Genomic DNA, 19,698 nt, shown 5'->3' on the forward strand with positions numbered 1-19,698 from the left:
TTTTCACTGGCTTCTGAGCCTAACTGGTCATGGCAAAAATGCTTTAAAAAAAGGGGCAAGGAGACTTTACGCCATGGCCTTCACAATGTGTTTTCACTTTTCCGGTCAGTTTTTACCACAGTTATAGGAATGGCGAATTTCAATAGAAATCAGTTTCTCAGTGTCCGAGTTAGATAGCATTTCTGCGTGAAAATTTAAATCTCCGATTAGGAAAAAATTGTCTGACGCTAGTGTATGTGGCTCTCCCGGAGCCGCTGGAAGAGCCATTGATCTTAAAGATACTTATTTCTGCATGGTTATGTATAAGACTTTCTAAGACAGTGATATTTAAGTCATGTGTAGAGGCAGTTAGTAGACCGCCCTCTCTAGCCTTGTGAAGGGAAGGCAGTGTGCACATCAGGGGAGGCGGTTTCTTGTAGCCAGGTCTCCGTAACAAAAAAGATATCAGGGCGTGCCATGTCTAAAAGGCTCCATATCTCTAATGAATGATTAGGCATGGAGCGGGCATTAAAATAAATTGCACTGAGTTTCCTAGGGGCACTGAGCTGATTTGAGCATGGAGATGTAATGGCCTCCTTAGGACTAATGGATTTGACTGGCACGAGATTTCTAGAATACTGAGTATTTCTGTTGCCAGTGCGTCAGTAAACTCTATAAGAAAGGTGTTCAAGTTTTTCATTTCTTTGCTTGAATATCTGAGATATACCATGTTGCCTCAGAAGACCCAGAAGGCAAGCAACAGGAAGATGGAAACAACTCTAAAAGCTAACACAACAACTAACAGCATATAAACTATCATTAACCTGGCAAAAATAAATTTTACCAAGGCGGAGGAACAAATATTAAGTTTGGGCCTGTCTTATTGCCCCAAAAGCAATTTTAATTATGCGAAAACAAGAATGGGCATTTATCAGTGCATTTGAAAGTTGAAACTTAGGAAATACCACATGCTTCAGAATAAGGAATCAACTCCAACAGATGCAATACAAGAGGAAAGGCAAGAACATTATAGTTCCAACACCACATCAGATAACGATATGCCACCACTATTGGATCTGCAGAAACTATGGTCAGATGACCATATACCTGGCACACAAGAAAACATGTCAGAACTATCGACAGTGGGGATCCTAGATACTACCACGTCCAGAGAACCAACGATACCAACACCATTTAAAGCAAAATCTACATTCAATCCAAACAGGGTACGAGACTTAATCGACATCTTTAATGCACAGATTACTGCTCAGATCAAACAGTTGAATCACAAAGTCCTAAAAATCAAGAGAAAATACAACCATTATAACATCGCATACCATACGCTAATGAACAGGCTTGAAAGCAACACATCTATTGTCATTAGAAATGCTGACAAAGGCGGCAATATTATAATTTGGGCTTAAGAGCACTACACCAAAGAGGCGTTGTCACAACTGAATGACCAATCATGTTACATCAAAAGTAATGGGACAGATTTGAAACAAATCTACAAAATATACTATAACAAACTTACAACTTTGAAAACTAAAGAACTGATAACCAGTGATGAGTATACATTTCTGAGGAATGGTCATCCAGTAACTCCTTTGATCTACTTTATACCAAAAATACATAAGTACTCCCGTAAACCACCGAGAAGACAATTATATCTGCACGTGATGGACTTTTAGAACACACATCACAATATGTAGATTAATTTTTACAAGGATACGTCCAAGTTTTACCTCCATATGTTCATGATATCAGTGAAAGACTGTATATGACAAAGGGACTATTTATTGATTGTGCTTGATGTTAAATCACTATATACAAGTATTAAGCATAGTGATGGTATAAATGCACTAAAACACCATTTGTCCAAAAGATCAGAGGATCTAACATAGCATACTCAAATGCTAATTCAACTGGTTGCATACTGCCTAGACAACAATGTCTTCATGTTCAATAACATGCTGTTTAAACAAACTAGAGGTGTAGCCAAGGGTGCCAGCTTCTCCCTCAGCTGTGCGTGCTTACACATGGGCTGGTGGGAGGAGCTAATACTCAAAGTCAACCACACAGACAACATGCGAAACAGTATCAAAGTATGGCATCATTATATTGACAACCTCTTTGTTAGTATGGAAAGGCACACATCAAGAAGCACAAGAGTTCCTAAACTCAACCAATGAGAACACATTGAATCTACACTTCACGGCTACAATCAGCACAGGCACAGTTAATTTCCTAGACATGCAGGTGTACATTCAAAACAACAAGATAGAAACTAATCTTTACCAAAAAAGACAACGGGCAATGCGATCCTACATGCCAGCAGCACCCACCCGAGACTCCTGATAAATAGCTACCCCTATGGGGAAATGCTAAAGCTCAGAAGAGTCAATAGTGATCAAATAACTCTCAAACAGGCACAAGAAGAAAGCAAAGCGATGTTCTGAGAGAGGGGTTACTCACTTAGGACCATTGAGGGGCCATAGCAAAATCCATGATTCCCAATAGACTAGAGTTGATTGAAGATAAATATGAAAAAAATAAGCAAGAACAATGTGATATCTCCAAATTATCAAAATAACAAGAGTTTACAATAATCATGGAATTTAGCAGACAAGATAAGAGAAATATACGCAATATCATAACACACAATTGGCCCCAGGTGTTAGATGACCCAATAATCAGAACCACTTTGCCTAAGAATGTCTCGATTACCTATGACAGAGCTCCTTCTATGCGAGACAAACTTGTCCCAACATGCCCAGAGGTAATTGAAAGCTGCAGCTGGCTAAAGACGCAAATGGGGTTTTTCAAATGCAAAACATGTAAAGCCTGCCAACAGGGGATCAATGCAACAACTTACACAACCCCTTTCATCCTCCCAAAATATAAGATCAACAAACCTCTGGTAGAAAAACATCGCAGGCATACCAACCCGCGGGCCGACCTCCCTATTGAGGCTGAACTATATACAATAGTTTTGACTGGTGTAGCCCCCCTTCCACCTGGCAAGAGGGAGACTTTCGGCGACCTGCGCAATAAGGTGACCTATTGGTTAAACAAAAACCGACCGCTACCCCCCTCTTTGCCAACTGAAATTCTGTTTGTAAGAAGGGTTGACTGGGTGGGTCATGGCACAAAAGACCTGGAGGGTGATTGCATTTTAATCTCGTTTAAGGACCCCTGGGTGGTGGAAATGATCAGCAGAAAAGCTAGGTTTGCCAGACAGGGGGATGTTCAGACACTGGGCCTATCATACTTTTATCCACATAGGCAGAGTAGTATCCTAACGGGATCCAGACACGGTCAACCTACCATCAGGAGCTACCCCACGACGAGGACTCCCCAACCCTCGCACTTCCCATTTCTTTTCAACCAATTTGGCCCATTATCCGATCTTGAGGCCAACGATTGACTCCAATCTCGGTCTTGCACAATCGAACCCACAGTAAATCCTGGGTCTCTGGCAGTTAGGCCGAGCGATAAGCCCCCGGAGCCTGTAATTATAGAGGAAGAGCGAATGGGGGCCTCAATAATAGTAGGAATTCCCATATCATCTTTAAGGGAAGTGGAAGCTTCCTTGAAGACAGGGGAAAATCAGAGCACCAATGGGTGCACCAAAAATGGGTGGGACGCTGAGATCAGTCAGGGCACTCTAGTAGTTCTGGACTCTGTGGTACCCTCTGTGGTCCACGTCCCAGAATTACTCACCCTTGTATCTTGGAATGTTGCGGGGATTAAAAGTCGTATCCATTCTGACGACTGGCTGGAGTTCATGGATAAATATGATATTATCCTACTCCAGGAAACCTGGGCAACCGAACCAACATTTAGGCAGGGATACATAAACTTCTTTAAGCCTGCAATTAGAAGTGCCAAAGGGAGAGCCTCAGGGGGCTTACTGATTTGGGTGAAACAATCCCTGGGATTCTATTCCACAGAAATCACAGTACAAGACCCTGATCTCCTCATCATTAAGCTCAGTAAGATTGGTTGTCGGGATATGATCCTGATTAACATATACGCCCGAGGATTGCCAGGAGGCCGCCCCCCTCCCCTGATGGAAACATTGGATACCATTCTAGCTGACCTAGATAGTGATCATGCCACCTTCCTAGCTGGAGACCTAAACTGTACCTTCGAGCCATTACCTGACTCAGGGGACAGTTGGGGCTCCGCGGAAGATGCAGTATGGGGTATTCCTGATCTGATGACCATCAAACCAGTAATTACAACTGAGGCAGCGGTGAATTGGACGGCTCTTTGTCTTAATAGGGGCCTTCGGGCTGTTAATGGCCGTGCAAAATCAGATCAGGAAGCGAATTTTACATTCGATAACGGGTTAAGAAAAAGCCGTATCGATTATATCCTGTTAAAACTAGGAGACTGGCCCCTGCTGGTGGACATGGCAGTACTTCCCCGTCCAGAAAGTGACCACAACCCCCTGTCCCTAAAATTAAAGATACCAGGTTTAGTAAGATCCAAGAACCCCGGTACCTCACAGACTGGGGACGCCCTCCTAACCAATGATAGGAAGAGACTAAAATGGTCCAAAATTGTGGAGGATGTCACATTAAGGGATAAGGTCAACGCAAAGGTTAGCAACACATATAGTGAGATGTTGGCATATGATCAGTTGGGGGACAATTCCGAAACGGCCAACTACATTATAAACCTCCATGATCGTTGCTTTGCCGACCTCAAATCCCTGCTCTCACAACCACGGCCCCAGGCAAACCGTAAAATACCGATCTGTCCTAAGAAATGGTATAACAACAAATGTAGGGAAGCCCACACCCAACTCATTAGAGCAGTCAAGTCTCGGATTATGGGTTCCGTGAAGGAGGCTAGAGCAAGCTATAGGAAAACGCAGTGGGAAGCCAAACGGGAGTGGGAGGACAAGCATTGGTCGGATCTATTGGAGGCTTCTACATCAAATAACTCCATCAAGTTCTGGGAAATAGTCAAGTGGGGGAAGGACCCGGATGCACGCATCCCTGTAAACCATGTGTCCCCCGCGGAATGGGTAACATTTTATTCGACCCAGTTCTGTGCCGAGATTCCCAACCACCCCAGCTTCCTGGCGATGGTACCACAGTCACCCATGCAAACCGAGATCATTACTTTCTCGGAAAAAGAGGTCGAGCTGGCCATAAGCCTTACTATGCGAGGGAAAGCACCGGGCATGGATCTTATACCAGCCGACTTGTTCAAAACCGACCCCGCCTTGTGGACGCCCTATCTCACTAAAGTCGCCAATTCCATAGCTGCTGGTGCAAGCATACCCAAATCCTGGAAGGGGGCTGAGATATTACCTATCTACAAAAAGGGCAGTAGGTCTATTCCTGGTAACTATCGCCCGATTAGCCTCATCGACACAACACAAAAACTCATTGCACGCATGATCCTGGGTAGGGTCCAAGGATGGATCGAACTAGAGGACATACTATCTCCAATGCAGGCGGGCTTCAGATCAGGAACGAGCACCATCGACCAGGTGTTCAGATTTTGTCTGATCTACTGGAAGGTGGTTCAGCTTGGCGGTGGCACCATCTACGCAGCGTTCATTGATCTGAAGTCCGCGTTCGATCTAGTCCCGAGGGACAAACTGTGGGGAGTTTTGAGGAACTTGGGAATGCCCGAGGAGTTACTTGTCCTAATAATCAAACTGCATGAGGACAATTTTGCGAGGGTGAGATGGGGAGGCCAGGGTCAAGTGACGGAACACTTTCCAGTAACCCGAGGTGTCCGTCAGGGGTGTGTTCTTGCACCAACCCTTTTTTTATTGTTTATTGACCAAGTGGTCAATTTTTTAAGGATACCCTGACGGACGCCCCGATGCTAGCAGGACAGCGATTCCCGATGCTCATCTTCGCTGATGACACCCTTCTCCTCTCCCAAACACGCTGCGGTATACAGCGGGCATTGGACCGCTTTGAGGAGTTCTGTGTCATCAGCGACCTCAAGGTGAACGTCGGGAAAACCAAGTTCATGGTACTAACAAAGAACCGCCCTGTCCGGTGCACAGTTAGTATGAGTGGTGTTAAACTGGACCAAGTGGAGAACATGACATATCTGGGGGTCACTCTAGACAGCCGCCTGAGATGGAAAGCTCAAGTCGGTGCACAACATCTAAAGCTTGCCCGCCTCACCGGCTGTCTACTTAGCGAACAAAAAAGATCCATCACCAAGCGGGTTTCTCCGGCGCTTAAGATCTATGACGCCAAAATCAATCCAGCAATTTTATATGGTGCAGATCTGTGGGGCTACATGGACCTTACGGGTTTGTTTAAAATACAATTCAAATTTTTGCGTAACCTGGTGGGCCTGCCACCGTCATCCCCTTCTATCCCTCTCTGCCTGGACATGGGTTGTCTCCCGATCAATGAGATGGCCAGATTCAGACTGGTTGCTTTCTGGAGGCGTTTATGGATAACCCCTGAACTTACCTTATTTGCTAATGAGGTAGCTGAAGTTAGGTCACTTGGGGGCTCAGGAAAAATCCAATGGTTCAAAATGGTAAAATCTACTTTGACGGATATGGGGCTAGAGCAGCTTTGGACATCTCCTACTACTAGCACCTTTCCATCCAAACCAGCTTTTAAAGAACTGTACTGGGCCACGATTCGTCAGACTAGAGTCAATGCTTCAAGCTCCACCAATCTCACGGGTAGGTTCCTTTCCTTTAAGCTGGACTCGTCCCGTGAACATTACTGGGACATAATCTCCAAAACACTGGACAGGAAACTCTACCATCAGTTCCGGGTGGGTGCTTTGCCATTGAATACATTTACGAAAAGTTGGACAACGAGTACTACGGATCATTGTAGATGGTGCCCCGGCCACAAGGAAACCGTAGGACATTTTCTGTTTGCCTGCCCTAGATATTTGGCACCAAGAGCCAAATGGTTAAAGCCACTGTTCCAGCGCCTGCCCATAAGAAAATCTGACGAGGCCATCTGTGTATTAATAACTAACACCTCAGAGGTCATTTCAGTGTGCCTGGCTAAATACCTGGGGTGGGCCTGGATAATAAGGTCGAAACCTTAGTATAACCATTGTGATTGCTGTGATTTACTTTTTTCCTGATCAGATTTCTGTACAGCCTACTGATCATGTAAATGCTCCCCTATGACCTACTTAGCACCACAAAATCGGACTGTCCATCTCTGTTTATGTTACTAAACACTGTTTGGAATTTATTCGTAAGCTCTCCCGTTTTTACTTTTGTGTTTTAATTTTAGTAATTTCCCCTCAGGTTTGTCTTCTATGTTACTTAATACTAGTTTTATGAACCTAAAGATTATGTATTTTCAATTAAGCAACGTCTGTTATTACTTGTCTTTTATGATTTTTTTCTGAATCGAAATAAAGACTTTAAAACCTGAAAACCTGAACAAACTTCTAACTTGCAAAACCGAATATGTGATTTATGTCCTAGTCTGTCCTTGCTGCTTACAATATGTTGGGAGCACTAAACTCCAAGCCCACAAGAGTGTATTGCAACACATCAGAGCTATCAACAACCAGGACAACACATACCCTGTGTCTGGACATTTTAAGGAACATCACAACTCAAGGAGTCAGGAACTAAAATATTTCCGTATTGACTCTGTTCCTTCAAGCAGAAGAGGTGGCAACAGGGAAGCAAAGTTACGCAAGTTAGAAACTAGATATATCATGGAAATGGATTCAAAACATCCAAGGGGGCTTAACATTACTGAGGATTTATACACCTCCCTCTAGGAAGACACATGTAACAACTAGCACCAGTATTCACAATTGCTACAGGTTTTTACGTTTTATATTGGATGTTTTATGATGTTTATATAGTTATATATTTATGTGTTTATATATTTATAATATATTATTTAATATATATATATACATATGTGACGTTTCCAGTGCATACTCTGAATAGATGCCAACATTATATTTCACTTCATGTGAGCAAAAAACATTACTCAGAACTGCGAGGTTCCATCAAGGTAAATTATGATATCTATATAATGAGAAATATTGAAAGAGGGTTCTTATGGGATATAAACCAAAATTTAAGGCAGCGAGAATGGGTAGTTAACCCAGAATGTATCGAGATACACATCAATAACATATTATGACAATATGAGCAGACACAAACCATAGGCAGATTGTATTACAAGAGAGACAATAGCTCTTCTTCTGTTTTTAATTACCAGCACAGCACTTCGCACTTATATTCATTTTCACTAATGGCACTTTAGATCTGGTATTAAAACAGGGTAGGCAGAATTAATCAATCATTAATACCATGGTAAACAAACGTTTTGCACATTGCCTAGTTTTGCACATCAGTTATTTGATTAATGTATTAAACAGATTATCATGTTGAGACCATTAACTAGATTCACTAGAACATGATACATATATACATATGTTATATGGTAACATGATTTTAAGTCATCAGCTGTTAGTGTCATATGGAAAATAGGTTATTTATACATTTATGTATTTATTTACATATTTATCTGTATTCACTTATTGCAATTGTTGACGTGTTTTGATAATAGGCAACGAGTGCAAGGTTGATCGATTTTAGCCAAGTAACTATGATTGTACCATGCTAACTACAAGTTAAGTATTTCTTCCCTTGTTACACCGGATTTTCTTTTTGTTCTGCACATGTAAGCACTATGCCACTTTAAAAAACTGAAAAAAATCACCGTAACATTGTCATGTGATCAAGAACCTTGTGAGTTGAAACGCGTTAAGGCAGCATCTCAATAAATCTTTAAGGAACTTACTATGTGGTCCATGAACGTGATATATATATATATATATATATATATATATATATATATATATATATATATATATATATATATATATATATATATATATATATACACGAACATATATATATATATATATATATACATACACACACACATATACATATATATATATATAATGTATATATTGTAATGTATGTAATGATATTTTGTACAACTATATTTATGACATCGATATTTTTGGGAGATATTTTTTGTGCTTACCATTATAAATATAGGATGTGGATATTTTTGACATTGATATTTATAACTCAATATTGTTGTATGGGGATATTTTCGGTGTTGATATTCTTTCAGTTAACCCCAAACATAAAACTACCCATATATATGCAGTTTAAAACGGCCTACTTATAACAACTATAAAAAGGCCTACTTAAAGTGCTATGGGCCACAGGCATCATTGAAAATACAGGTTTCAAAGGGGCCGATTCTGTGAATCGGCCCCTTTGCGACCAGTATACTTGAATTTGGGATGCATCAACTCAATTGCACAATCCCAATTTAGGTAATCGGAAATTTTGCGATTACCTAAATTGCGAATGCATTTAGGGAATCACAAATTGCAATTCACTAAATGCAATGTATCATGCACTTCCAAATTGTGATTTCGCAATTTGGAATCGCAAATTACCATCAACTTCAAGTTGATGGTAATTTGCAAAAACGTTGAAAAATGCACGAAAGTGCATTTTTCAAAGTGCCATGTGGTGCACACACATACCCTTGGGGCATGTGTGTGTGCCACATGTGCTCACATGCCAGTTTCAGGGGTGCATCAGGATGGCCTTTTGGCCCCCTTGCACCCTTGAATTGCATGCACGATTTGCGAGTACCTATTTGGTACTCGTAAATTGCGCATGCAACTCCCATTCATTCCTATGGGCCTCTAGGCCTATAGGAATGAATGGGAAGCTATACCTTAATTGCGAATCGCAATTTGCAATATGCAGTTAAGGAATATATAGGAATCGCAATTATTTTAGCGATTCCTACATGCATAAGGAATTGCGATTCCTAAATAGAGATTTCTATGGCATCGCTGTTAAGGAATCGCAATTCCTAATGTTGATGCATGTGCCCCTATGTTCTTTAGGACATTAACACAGTACATTAATCTGATTTTCCCCCTTATGGATTCAAAACTCGCCTTATAAATAAAAAAAATCCAGCAACTTAGTCAAGGTGCAATGATTGTCTACCGTGTACAGCAGCCCTTAACATTAGGCTGACATAAAAACATGTCTCATCATCGCACAGCTGTTTCAGAAAAGGTAATGAGTGAACACAGTGCGTCAAATTTCTGAACTTAATAAAAGGCATTTAGAACATTTTAGCATATTGCTGATAAAAAACCACTGAAGAATGTAAAATGAAGCATTGACTGATTAAAAATATTTTTACAAGGGCAAAGAGATGATTCTAAATTGTGCTGGAAACCTAAAGGAAAGCAAAGTAGGTATTTTATTTTGTCTGACTGAAAGCAGAACAGTGAAGAGCATTCCCACCTTCCTCTCCCAGTACGCAAGTAATTGCTGAAGGTATTGTCATGGTTCACTGAGAGATAAGTTGAAATAGAGGTTTTTGATAGTTGCACACTTGACCTTTCCTCCCGGGAGAGAGTTAGCAAGATTGAACTTGCTTCCTGCCCAGAGTAACACAAGTTTCAATGTTAGTAAATGCTTGGGGAAGATCAATGGAAACAAAAGATTATTGTACAAATGCTACCCACAGAATATCACGACCTTTATGACAGGCCAAACAATCTTTTGTTATGACTCTTGTTAGAGACACCTCATCATTTTTCCAAATTGAAAGCAATAGCAATTTGGACTAAGTCGCATATATAGCTCAGTCCCAAGGGAACAGATAAGAGTTTTCGACAGAAGCGCATTTCTTCTGTTTGTATAACTGCTGAGTCCCTAATATCCCAGACTCCTGCCCCGTCAGCGGCAAATTGTACACATTGCATAGAGTGGATTCGTAACATGAGGGCGAATTCTCGACCCCCTGGAGGGGACGGTAAACCCAGAAATGGACCAGTTGCCCTAGAAAGCTTGGGGGCATATTATGAACAGACGGCGTTAACATTATCGTCGCTTTAGTGGCAGAAAACTGCAGCTAAAGAAGTGATAATGGGCTTGATAATACGCCCTTGTGAATTCCCATAGAAGCCCATGTTCTGGTGTGAACATGGGCTTCTATGGGAATTCTCTACAGCGTATTATCAAGGCCATTATCGCTGCTTTTGAGGCAGTTTTCTGCTGCTGAAGCGGCGATAATGTTAACACCGTGCTTGATAATATGCCCCTTGGTTCTCTGCTCAATTATATTAGGTATCCATGAGCCATTGGAGCTGAAAACCACCCCAATATAAGAAAATGTATTGATGGTAACTAGGTGGTTTGTTGCAACCAAAATACTCGAGAGTGGTTTACTCCGTGGACAACAAGCCACGACAAAAGAAGTTGGTCAATAAATCCAGAGTTTTCATAAATACCATAAATGATTTGACCAATAATCTAAGGGCTCTCGGAGTGCATGTCAGTAAGACTGCATCATCTGCATACAACAAAATGGGGCATGTAGTGCCTAGGACCATAGGGGCATCTGATGTGCTGATGTTAAGTGAGTGCCAAGTTTGCTGATATACATGATGAACAGTAAGATGCAAGCATGCATCCGTCGTACCTTGCGTCCGACTGGTATCTCTCTCATAAGCTCTCCACTTTGTCCAAACCTCACTCTGGCTTTTGTGGTCAAGTACAAAGAGGCCAACAGATGTACCTGTGGTTCCTCCATCAACATTTATAGTAATATTTGCCAGAACCTTGATCGATGCAATCAGTAAAATGCCATAGTTAGGTTCATAAACACTAAATACATAGGGGAGCAGTTCACTACAGTGTACTAACCCAATATTAAACAAAGGTTCAGACACTGCTCCAGTATTCCAATATGATTACGAAAACCATACTGGAAAGGGTTCAAAATCCTATTATCATCCACCCACTCCGTGATCTTGTTATATAAAACCCTCCCAAAGATTTTAGCTGGAATGTCTATGAGAGAGTTTAGACAATAACAGGGTGAAGATCGGTTTCACTTTTTTAAATTGGTACAATCGAGGCTGATGCCCATGAATCAGGTAAGGATACACAATTTACATTGCTGTAAATATTGGCCAGATGGAACTACAAGTTGGTGGTAAATAACGATAACCGTTAAAAAAGCAGTTTTTTGCTTTTTTAACAGTGCCATGTGGCAGACATACATGCCCTTAGGCCATGTATGTGTGCTACATGTGCACCCATGCACTATTCAGGGGTGCAACAGGGTGTCAATGTGACACCCTGCCACCCTTGTAGGTCTTTCCCCTTACCGATTCGGTATTTACCGAATCCGTATTCTCCATTCATTCCTATGGGCCTGTAGCCCCATAGGAATGAATGGGGAATACCGATTTGGTAAATACCTAATCGGCATTTACCGAATTTTACAGATTCGGTAAAAATTACCGAATTAATACCTACATACCATTTACCCATTCTAAAATACCGAATCGGTAAAATTCGGTATTTTAGAATCGGTAAATGGTATTTACCTACATCTGGCCCTGAGTCTTCTTACACAATCAGTAAATGTTTGTCTATGTGGCTAGTTCACTGTACCGCATCTAAACTCCTAAACCTCCCAATTTATAGATATTATCAGTAACCTGGAACATGACTCTCAGATTCCTAAGGAAATCACGGAAACAGATCTTACTCTTTCATTTCTCACGAAAGCATGCCCAAAGTGTTACAAAGAAAAAATATAATATTGCATTTTCAAACATTTACTAAAAAGCACTAATCTTTGCATATAAAACATGGATTGAGATTGTAAGAAAGATGAGACATTATTGCAGCAAATATAATTAGAATAGTGACAAATATAAACTATTCAATCATGGAAATTGTTCATAACATTGCTTGGTGTTACTAGTTGTACTCCTATCTATTGCCAACCTCTTTTCTAAGGAGAGCATATCGGTAGCACTCATCTGTGTGGTCTGTTGAAATGACCCAACTTTTGATAGTGTATGTCAAAGCACCAACTGATGTACCTCCGAGTGTAAAGCTATCTTCCTTCTTAGGATGAAGGTCAGGGACAGCGGGACTGCATACTCTAGCAGCATTCCGTTATTACTTTGGCAGAAGTGCACCTCTCACTGACTTCAGCATGAGCGCGGTTTATATAATGATACAGAAAGCTAACCCAGCTATATCAAAGATGCAGGACAGTGTTTTAATTAGACTGAAGCAGAAGAGTTGTCTCTTTGTGAGCACAGAAAATAAAACAATGCCTCATGTACCGAATTTGTAAGACCTTGGAACTAACTGTGTAGGCAACCGGGCATCAATGCCTATGTGGAAGAAATGTGTGTAAAGGCATTCTCACATTAGAAAAACATAAGCAATACACCATGTGAAAATGAGGCTAAGTTTACACGAAAACAAAAATGGAACCTAAAAGCAAGCTGCATCACAAACCCCCACAAAATTAAAACAAATCCCCTCAAACAATCTGTTACCACCTTGCCTGAGTTACTATACCCAACCTCCCTTTGCGCCAACTTTAAAAAATACGACTACTACCATTGTTGACAATTTTGCTCCGCTTTCTCCTTTAAAAACAATTAAGCATGTTAATAGAGCCCCTGGGATCACTGACAGCTTACATAATGTAGAACCTGAAGGAAGACAGGTTGAATGCAAATGACGTATTCATTATGCCCCGTCACAAAGAACCTTTTCTAAATCCAAACTTTGAAAAGCCATTCAAGCAGTGGTCGAAGTGAGCGGGATCGACAGCGCACGGTAAACAGACATAATATCGACGCCAAAATATCGACTGGACATAATATTGAGTATAAAATATAGACGGGACAAAATATCGACTGGACCGAATATAGACATCAAAAATATCGTTTTTAAGGTAAGTAATGTAATATCGAATGTTAAAAATATAGACAGTTAAAATATCGAAGTATATAATATAGGTAATGAAAAATATCTACTTTTTAATAGTATCTAATTTTTTATAATGTTTTTTATGTTATTATATGTGTGAAAATTGTGTATTTATGTTATAATTAATTTTAAATAATGAAATTTGTTTTTTAATTTTTTGCGTAATTAAATTCTGTAGCGGGTTGTGGGTTTATAGGGGAATAGGGTGGGAAGTAATTTAATTATAATTAATTAAATATGTAAATTTATTTATTGGTATTATTTTATAATTAATTGTTAATTAATTTATATTTGGTAAATAATTAAATTTTAATTGGCAATTAATTTTAATTAATTGAATAATTGCTAATTATGTTAATTTTACTAATTTATTTTCCATAGCAGGTTGTGGGTTTATAGGGGAATTGGGTGGGAAGTAATTTAATAAAAAATATTTAAATATGTTAAAAAATTATTGGTATTTTTTGTAGAATTAATTGTTAATTAAAATTTTATGGGTAATTAATTAAATTTTAATTGGCAATTAATTGTATTTAATTGATTAATTGCTAATTATGTTAATTTTAATTATTTATTTTCAGTAGCGGGTTCTGGGTTTATACGGGAATAGGGTGGGAAGTAATTAATGTATAGTTAATTACATATTTCAATTAATTTAATTGTATTTAATTTGAAATAATAGATAAATAAGTTTTAATTGTTAATTAAATACATTTTAATTTGTAATTAATTTGGATTAATAGGTAACAAATAATAATAATTAATTTTAATTTGTAATTTTAATTGATTAATTGTTATATTAAAATAAATTGGTAATTACTTTAAAATAATTTGTTATAGATATTAATGTATATTTTTTTAAATAATATATGAAGTATTTAATTTCCCTACTGTTGCAAACTCTGGAGTGGGAATAGTAATTTTTACCCCTACGCTATCCAACGCTTTCCCTACTGTAGCACTCTTTGGAGTGGGAATAGTAATTTTTACCCCTACGCTATCCAATGCATTCCCGACTGTTGCACTCTTTGGAGTGGGAATAGTAATTTTAACCCCTACGCTATCCAACGCTTTCCCTACTGTTGCACTCTTTGGAGTGGGAATAGTAATTTTTACCCCTACGCTATCCAACGCTTTCCCTACTGTTGCACTCTTTGGAGTGGGAATAGTAATTTTTACCCCTACGCTATCCAACGCTTTCCCTACTGTTCCACTCACTGGAGTGGGAATAGTAATTTTAACCCCTACGCTATCCAACGCTTTCCCTACTGTTGCACTCTTTGGAGTGGGAATAGTAATTTTTACCCCTACGCTATCCAACGCTTTCTCTACTGTTGCACTCACTGGAGTGGGAATAGTAATTTTTACCCCTACGCTATCCAACGCTTTCCCTACTGTTGCACCCACTGGAGTGGGAATAGTAATTTTTACCTCTACGCTATCCAATGCTTTCCCTACTGTTGCACTCACTGGAGTAGGAATAGTAATTTTAACCCCTACGCTATCCAACGCTTTCCCTACTGTTGCACCCACTGGAGTGGGAATAGTAATTTTTACCTCTACGCTATCCAACGCTTTCCCTACTGTTGCACCCACTGGAGTGGGAATAGTAATTTTTACCCCTACGCTATCCAACGCTTTCCCTACGGTTGCACCCACTAGAGTGGGAATAGTAATTTTTAACTCTACGCTATCCAACGCTTTCCCTACTGTTGCACCCACTGGAGTGGGAATAGTAATTTTTACCTCTACGCTATCCAACGCTTTCCCTACTGGTGCACCCACTGGAGTGGGAATAGTAATTTTTACCTCTACGCTATCCAACGCTTTCCCTACTGTTGCACCCACTGGAGTGGGAATAGTAATTTTTACCCCTACGCTATCCAACGCTTTCCCTACTGTTGCACTCAGTGGAGTGGGAATAGTAATTTTTACCCCTACGCTATCCAACGCTTTTCCTACTGTTGCACTCTTTGGAGTGGGAATAGTAATTTTTACCCCTACGCTATCCAACGCTTTCCCTACTGTTGCACTCACTGGAGTGGGAATAGTAATTTTTACACTTACGCTATCCAACGCTTTCCCTACTGTTGCACTCTCTGGAGTGGGAATAGTAATTTTTACACTTACCCTATCCTACGGTAATAATATTGATTCTAATTTAATTATATTATGTTACTATATATATATGTTTTAACAAATATGATTGTATTTTTTTTATAACTTTCATTAATTATTTAAATATTATAAGGTAATTTAAGTATTTTTAAGTATATTTTAGTAATTAATTTTTAATATGAATTACATTCAACACTGTTTTTAATAAAGTCGATATTTTAAGTAACTATATTTTTGTAAACGATATTTTGTAGTCGATATTTTGTACTTACCTGTTTGTAGATACAAACTCGATATTCTGTCTGTCGATATTTTGTCAACGATATTTTTTCAACTCGATATTATGTCCCTCGATATTATGTCAGTGATCCCCAGGGCACAGTGTGCCCCAACTTCTTTAACTGTCTAAATTCTGTTCCTCAACTTTTTTATTTTAAACATGCCTCCCAGGACTGGTGAAATAGCCAAGGCCTATGGATAAGGCTCGGCGTTCATGTCCATTCGGGGTGGGTGGGTGACCAGAGAAGGAAAAGGACTCTGTCTTTTTCTTCTTGCCCAGAGAAGACAGGGACAGTGTCCACTTCTGCTCTAGCGCTGGCAATCCCCCCACCCCATCGCTTTCTTCCTCTTATTTCCTCTCTTTCTGTCTAGCTCCTTCTCACTGTCTGAAAACAGTGACTTCAAGTAACAGTTCTCACTCTCTCTTCCCTCCTTTAAACCACTTTTGCTGGAAATGTCGTCTCTTTATGACATTTTTCTATTCCAAAGTGCAGCCTCAGAAATAAAAGGTTCATAATATGAAAAATAAATAAATAACTAAATAAAGCAAGACAGAGTGGTCGTAAATGGGGCGGATTGTTTTTATTCACACCCAAACTTTAGTGCCACTTTTCAGAGTTTGCCAGTGAAAGCACTACTTTTGTTTTCATGTCTTTCTTTAAACAGCATTATTTTCCCCAGGTGGGGAAGTGCACCAATCCTGGAGGTACTGTAATACCTTGTTGATGAGTGGATTGAAAAACAAAATGTGTACCGCGACTGTGTGTTCATGGATGTGGTCTTTTTTAACCATACTGCTTACGTTTTATAAGGATATAAGCAATGGACATTGAAATGGATCAGTTCCGGGCCCTGTAGTCATGTCCTTACCTTTTCAGGCAAAATCACTAACTGATTTCTGAATATTGAGTGTAAAAGCGTTAAGGAAACCATGTTGTTCCTGCTGACATTTCACGTGCTTTACTTAATCTTGTATTCCCCATGAGTATTTGCTTTTTCCAGGATATTGTTACTTTGTTTTTTTAGGCAGCATGTTACTCTTGCCTAGTGCGTAATTTGAATTGAGTCATATCCAGGTGTTTATAGCGGGGCACAATTGGGTTTCATTTGAAGGTAGTGAGAGTTTTTCTCAGTGGGGCAGTATGGTGTTTAGTGGGGGAGAAGATGTAGCACTATGTTTATGACTATCAGATTTGGAACTAGGGAACCAGGTTCAACCTTCATGAGCAGTCCCCCAGACCTTTCTCCTCAGGGAGCACATTCCCATGCTAGATCTTAGAAGGCCCTGCAAGACCTTAGACGCCCTGGTGTCTTAGGATTAACCTTGAAGGCCTGTCTACCACAATCAAACCTGAAGTTCACCGCCAGTCTTGTGGGCAGGCCTATGAAGCAGCACGCCCTACAGCAACAGTGACTCTGTCACTGAGGTCACGGGACCCTTGAGATGAGCCGTCTCTAAGGCAGTGCAACCAGTGTGACCACACTGAGCACTGACTTCAGGTGAGGGCGTCTTGTTTGCAAGCATATTATGGTTTTAGAGCATTTGCTGACTCCTTTCTGGCCTCTAGCAATTTCCAACAACAATAAAAATGTCATGATAACTTTGGTGATTAATGTTCTTCCTACAGAGAGATGAAGTTTTGTCTAGTGGAAGTTTTGTCTCATGGAAATGTAGCGCAGAGGGTTAATGTGCCTGCTGCAAAGAAAATGCACCATGCAGATCACAAGGTGAACATAAGGTAAATAGGTCAGTGAGTTTCTGCTTTTGTGAGAGAGATCCTTTTGTTACTTGCAGTTTATAAGTTAAAATCCTAACAAAGAACAGTGAGCTATTAACTTTCATCTAAGAGCAGCATGCAAACTGCAATTTATAAACTAGAGCGTTATGTTTTTTCCCCAATTCTTTAATTATTCTAATGTTGCAAAAAGTGTTCATTTGGATAGCAATCAATTCTGATTATTAAAGAGAACTCCCAACCATGGTATTATGTTTTAAATTCTGAGTTTGTGCTTCTACAGACCAATCACTATTAAACTATACTGCCTACTAGTAAGGTTGTCATGTGACTCCTAATCCTTGTAATCTTTTGTCTCATGAAACATTTCCTATACAGTGATTTACACACATATAATTGATTGTCCCAGTGTAATGTTTGGGATGTAAAGTGCTCTGACAACCTACACTGGTATGAGTGGCACTGTAAATCAATTAAATGCATCTGTGAGAAGGTGTGGTTATGGAGACTTGAGGTGCACTGTTAAAGGGTGGTAGTGAGGGAATCTGTGGCGGAGATGATCATTGGGTGCCACCAGCAAACATTGTTGCACAGAATGCTACCAGTGCTAAGGCAGGCCATGGCCTTCAGGCCAGTCCGGCTCACACATTGGTAGCTACATTGGCCTTGTTTCAGCAGTAGTAGCTGCAACTCACCAGGAATCTGCAATGCAGGATTTGAACGCACACCAAACTAAGGGGCCTATTAGGATGGCGGACGGACCTGCATCCGTTCGCCACCCCAGAGGTGGAGGGACCGTCCGCAGGGGCAGCAGCAGTCCCTCCGTGCCAATTAGGATGTGACCGCCACCCTGGCGGTCACATCCTGTATTTTTAACATTGCTTGAAGCAGCACCTGCCGCAATGTTAAAACACGACAAACACAACATTATAAATCCATTTTCGATCTATACCATACACCAGAGCGTATGATGAAGTGGGGTGGGGATCAGGATGGAAAATGTTTTAGGTGCAGAACCAACAGAGCTGATATTGTACATATCTTTTTGGAATGTACAGCATTGACACAATTTGAACAACAAATAGAGTTGCTCTTGCAAGAGGTTACAGGTATTTCAATACCAATAGCGAAGGAAATGTTGATACTAGGGGTATGGTTTGACGTCTTAAGCGAACAGCCAATATATAAATTTAGATATATAACATCTTTTGCCTGAGCAGTGACGCAGCATTGTATAGCCTCATGTTGGCTTCAAAGTGAGGCTCCTACATTCGATATGTGGAGGGCTAAATTTTATAATGTATTTCATATGGAGTATAGTTTATATTCTCTAAAGTCACCCAGACGACAAAAAATTGGGGTTGCAGATCTGGGATTCTATGATACACTATATGAAATAATTATCTGATCTTGGGTCCATAATGATATTATGATTGAAATATGTTTTGTTACTGTTTTTTTTTCTGGTTTTTTTCCTTTTTTTTGTCTTCCTTTAATTGCATTAATGGATATTTTATCGAAATAATTTGTATGGAGTGACCACAAATGGTATGATTTGTATCTGTGTCATGGATTGAGCTAATAAAAAAGGAAGACAAAATTATGCTGCAGTGTTGACTAAATTATGCAGCAAGAAAAAAGGCTCGAGCGTAATGCAATATATTTTCTGATACTTTGTTTTGTTGACATTTTTACAAATGCTACAGTCTCTGGAAATATTTTGCCTCATTA

Source organism: Lissotriton helveticus, chromosome 10 (assembly GCF_964261635.1).
Source record: "Lissotriton helveticus chromosome 10, aLisHel1.1, whole genome shotgun sequence".
Lineage (NCBI taxonomy): Eukaryota > Metazoa > Chordata > Amphibia > Caudata > Salamandridae > Lissotriton > Lissotriton helveticus.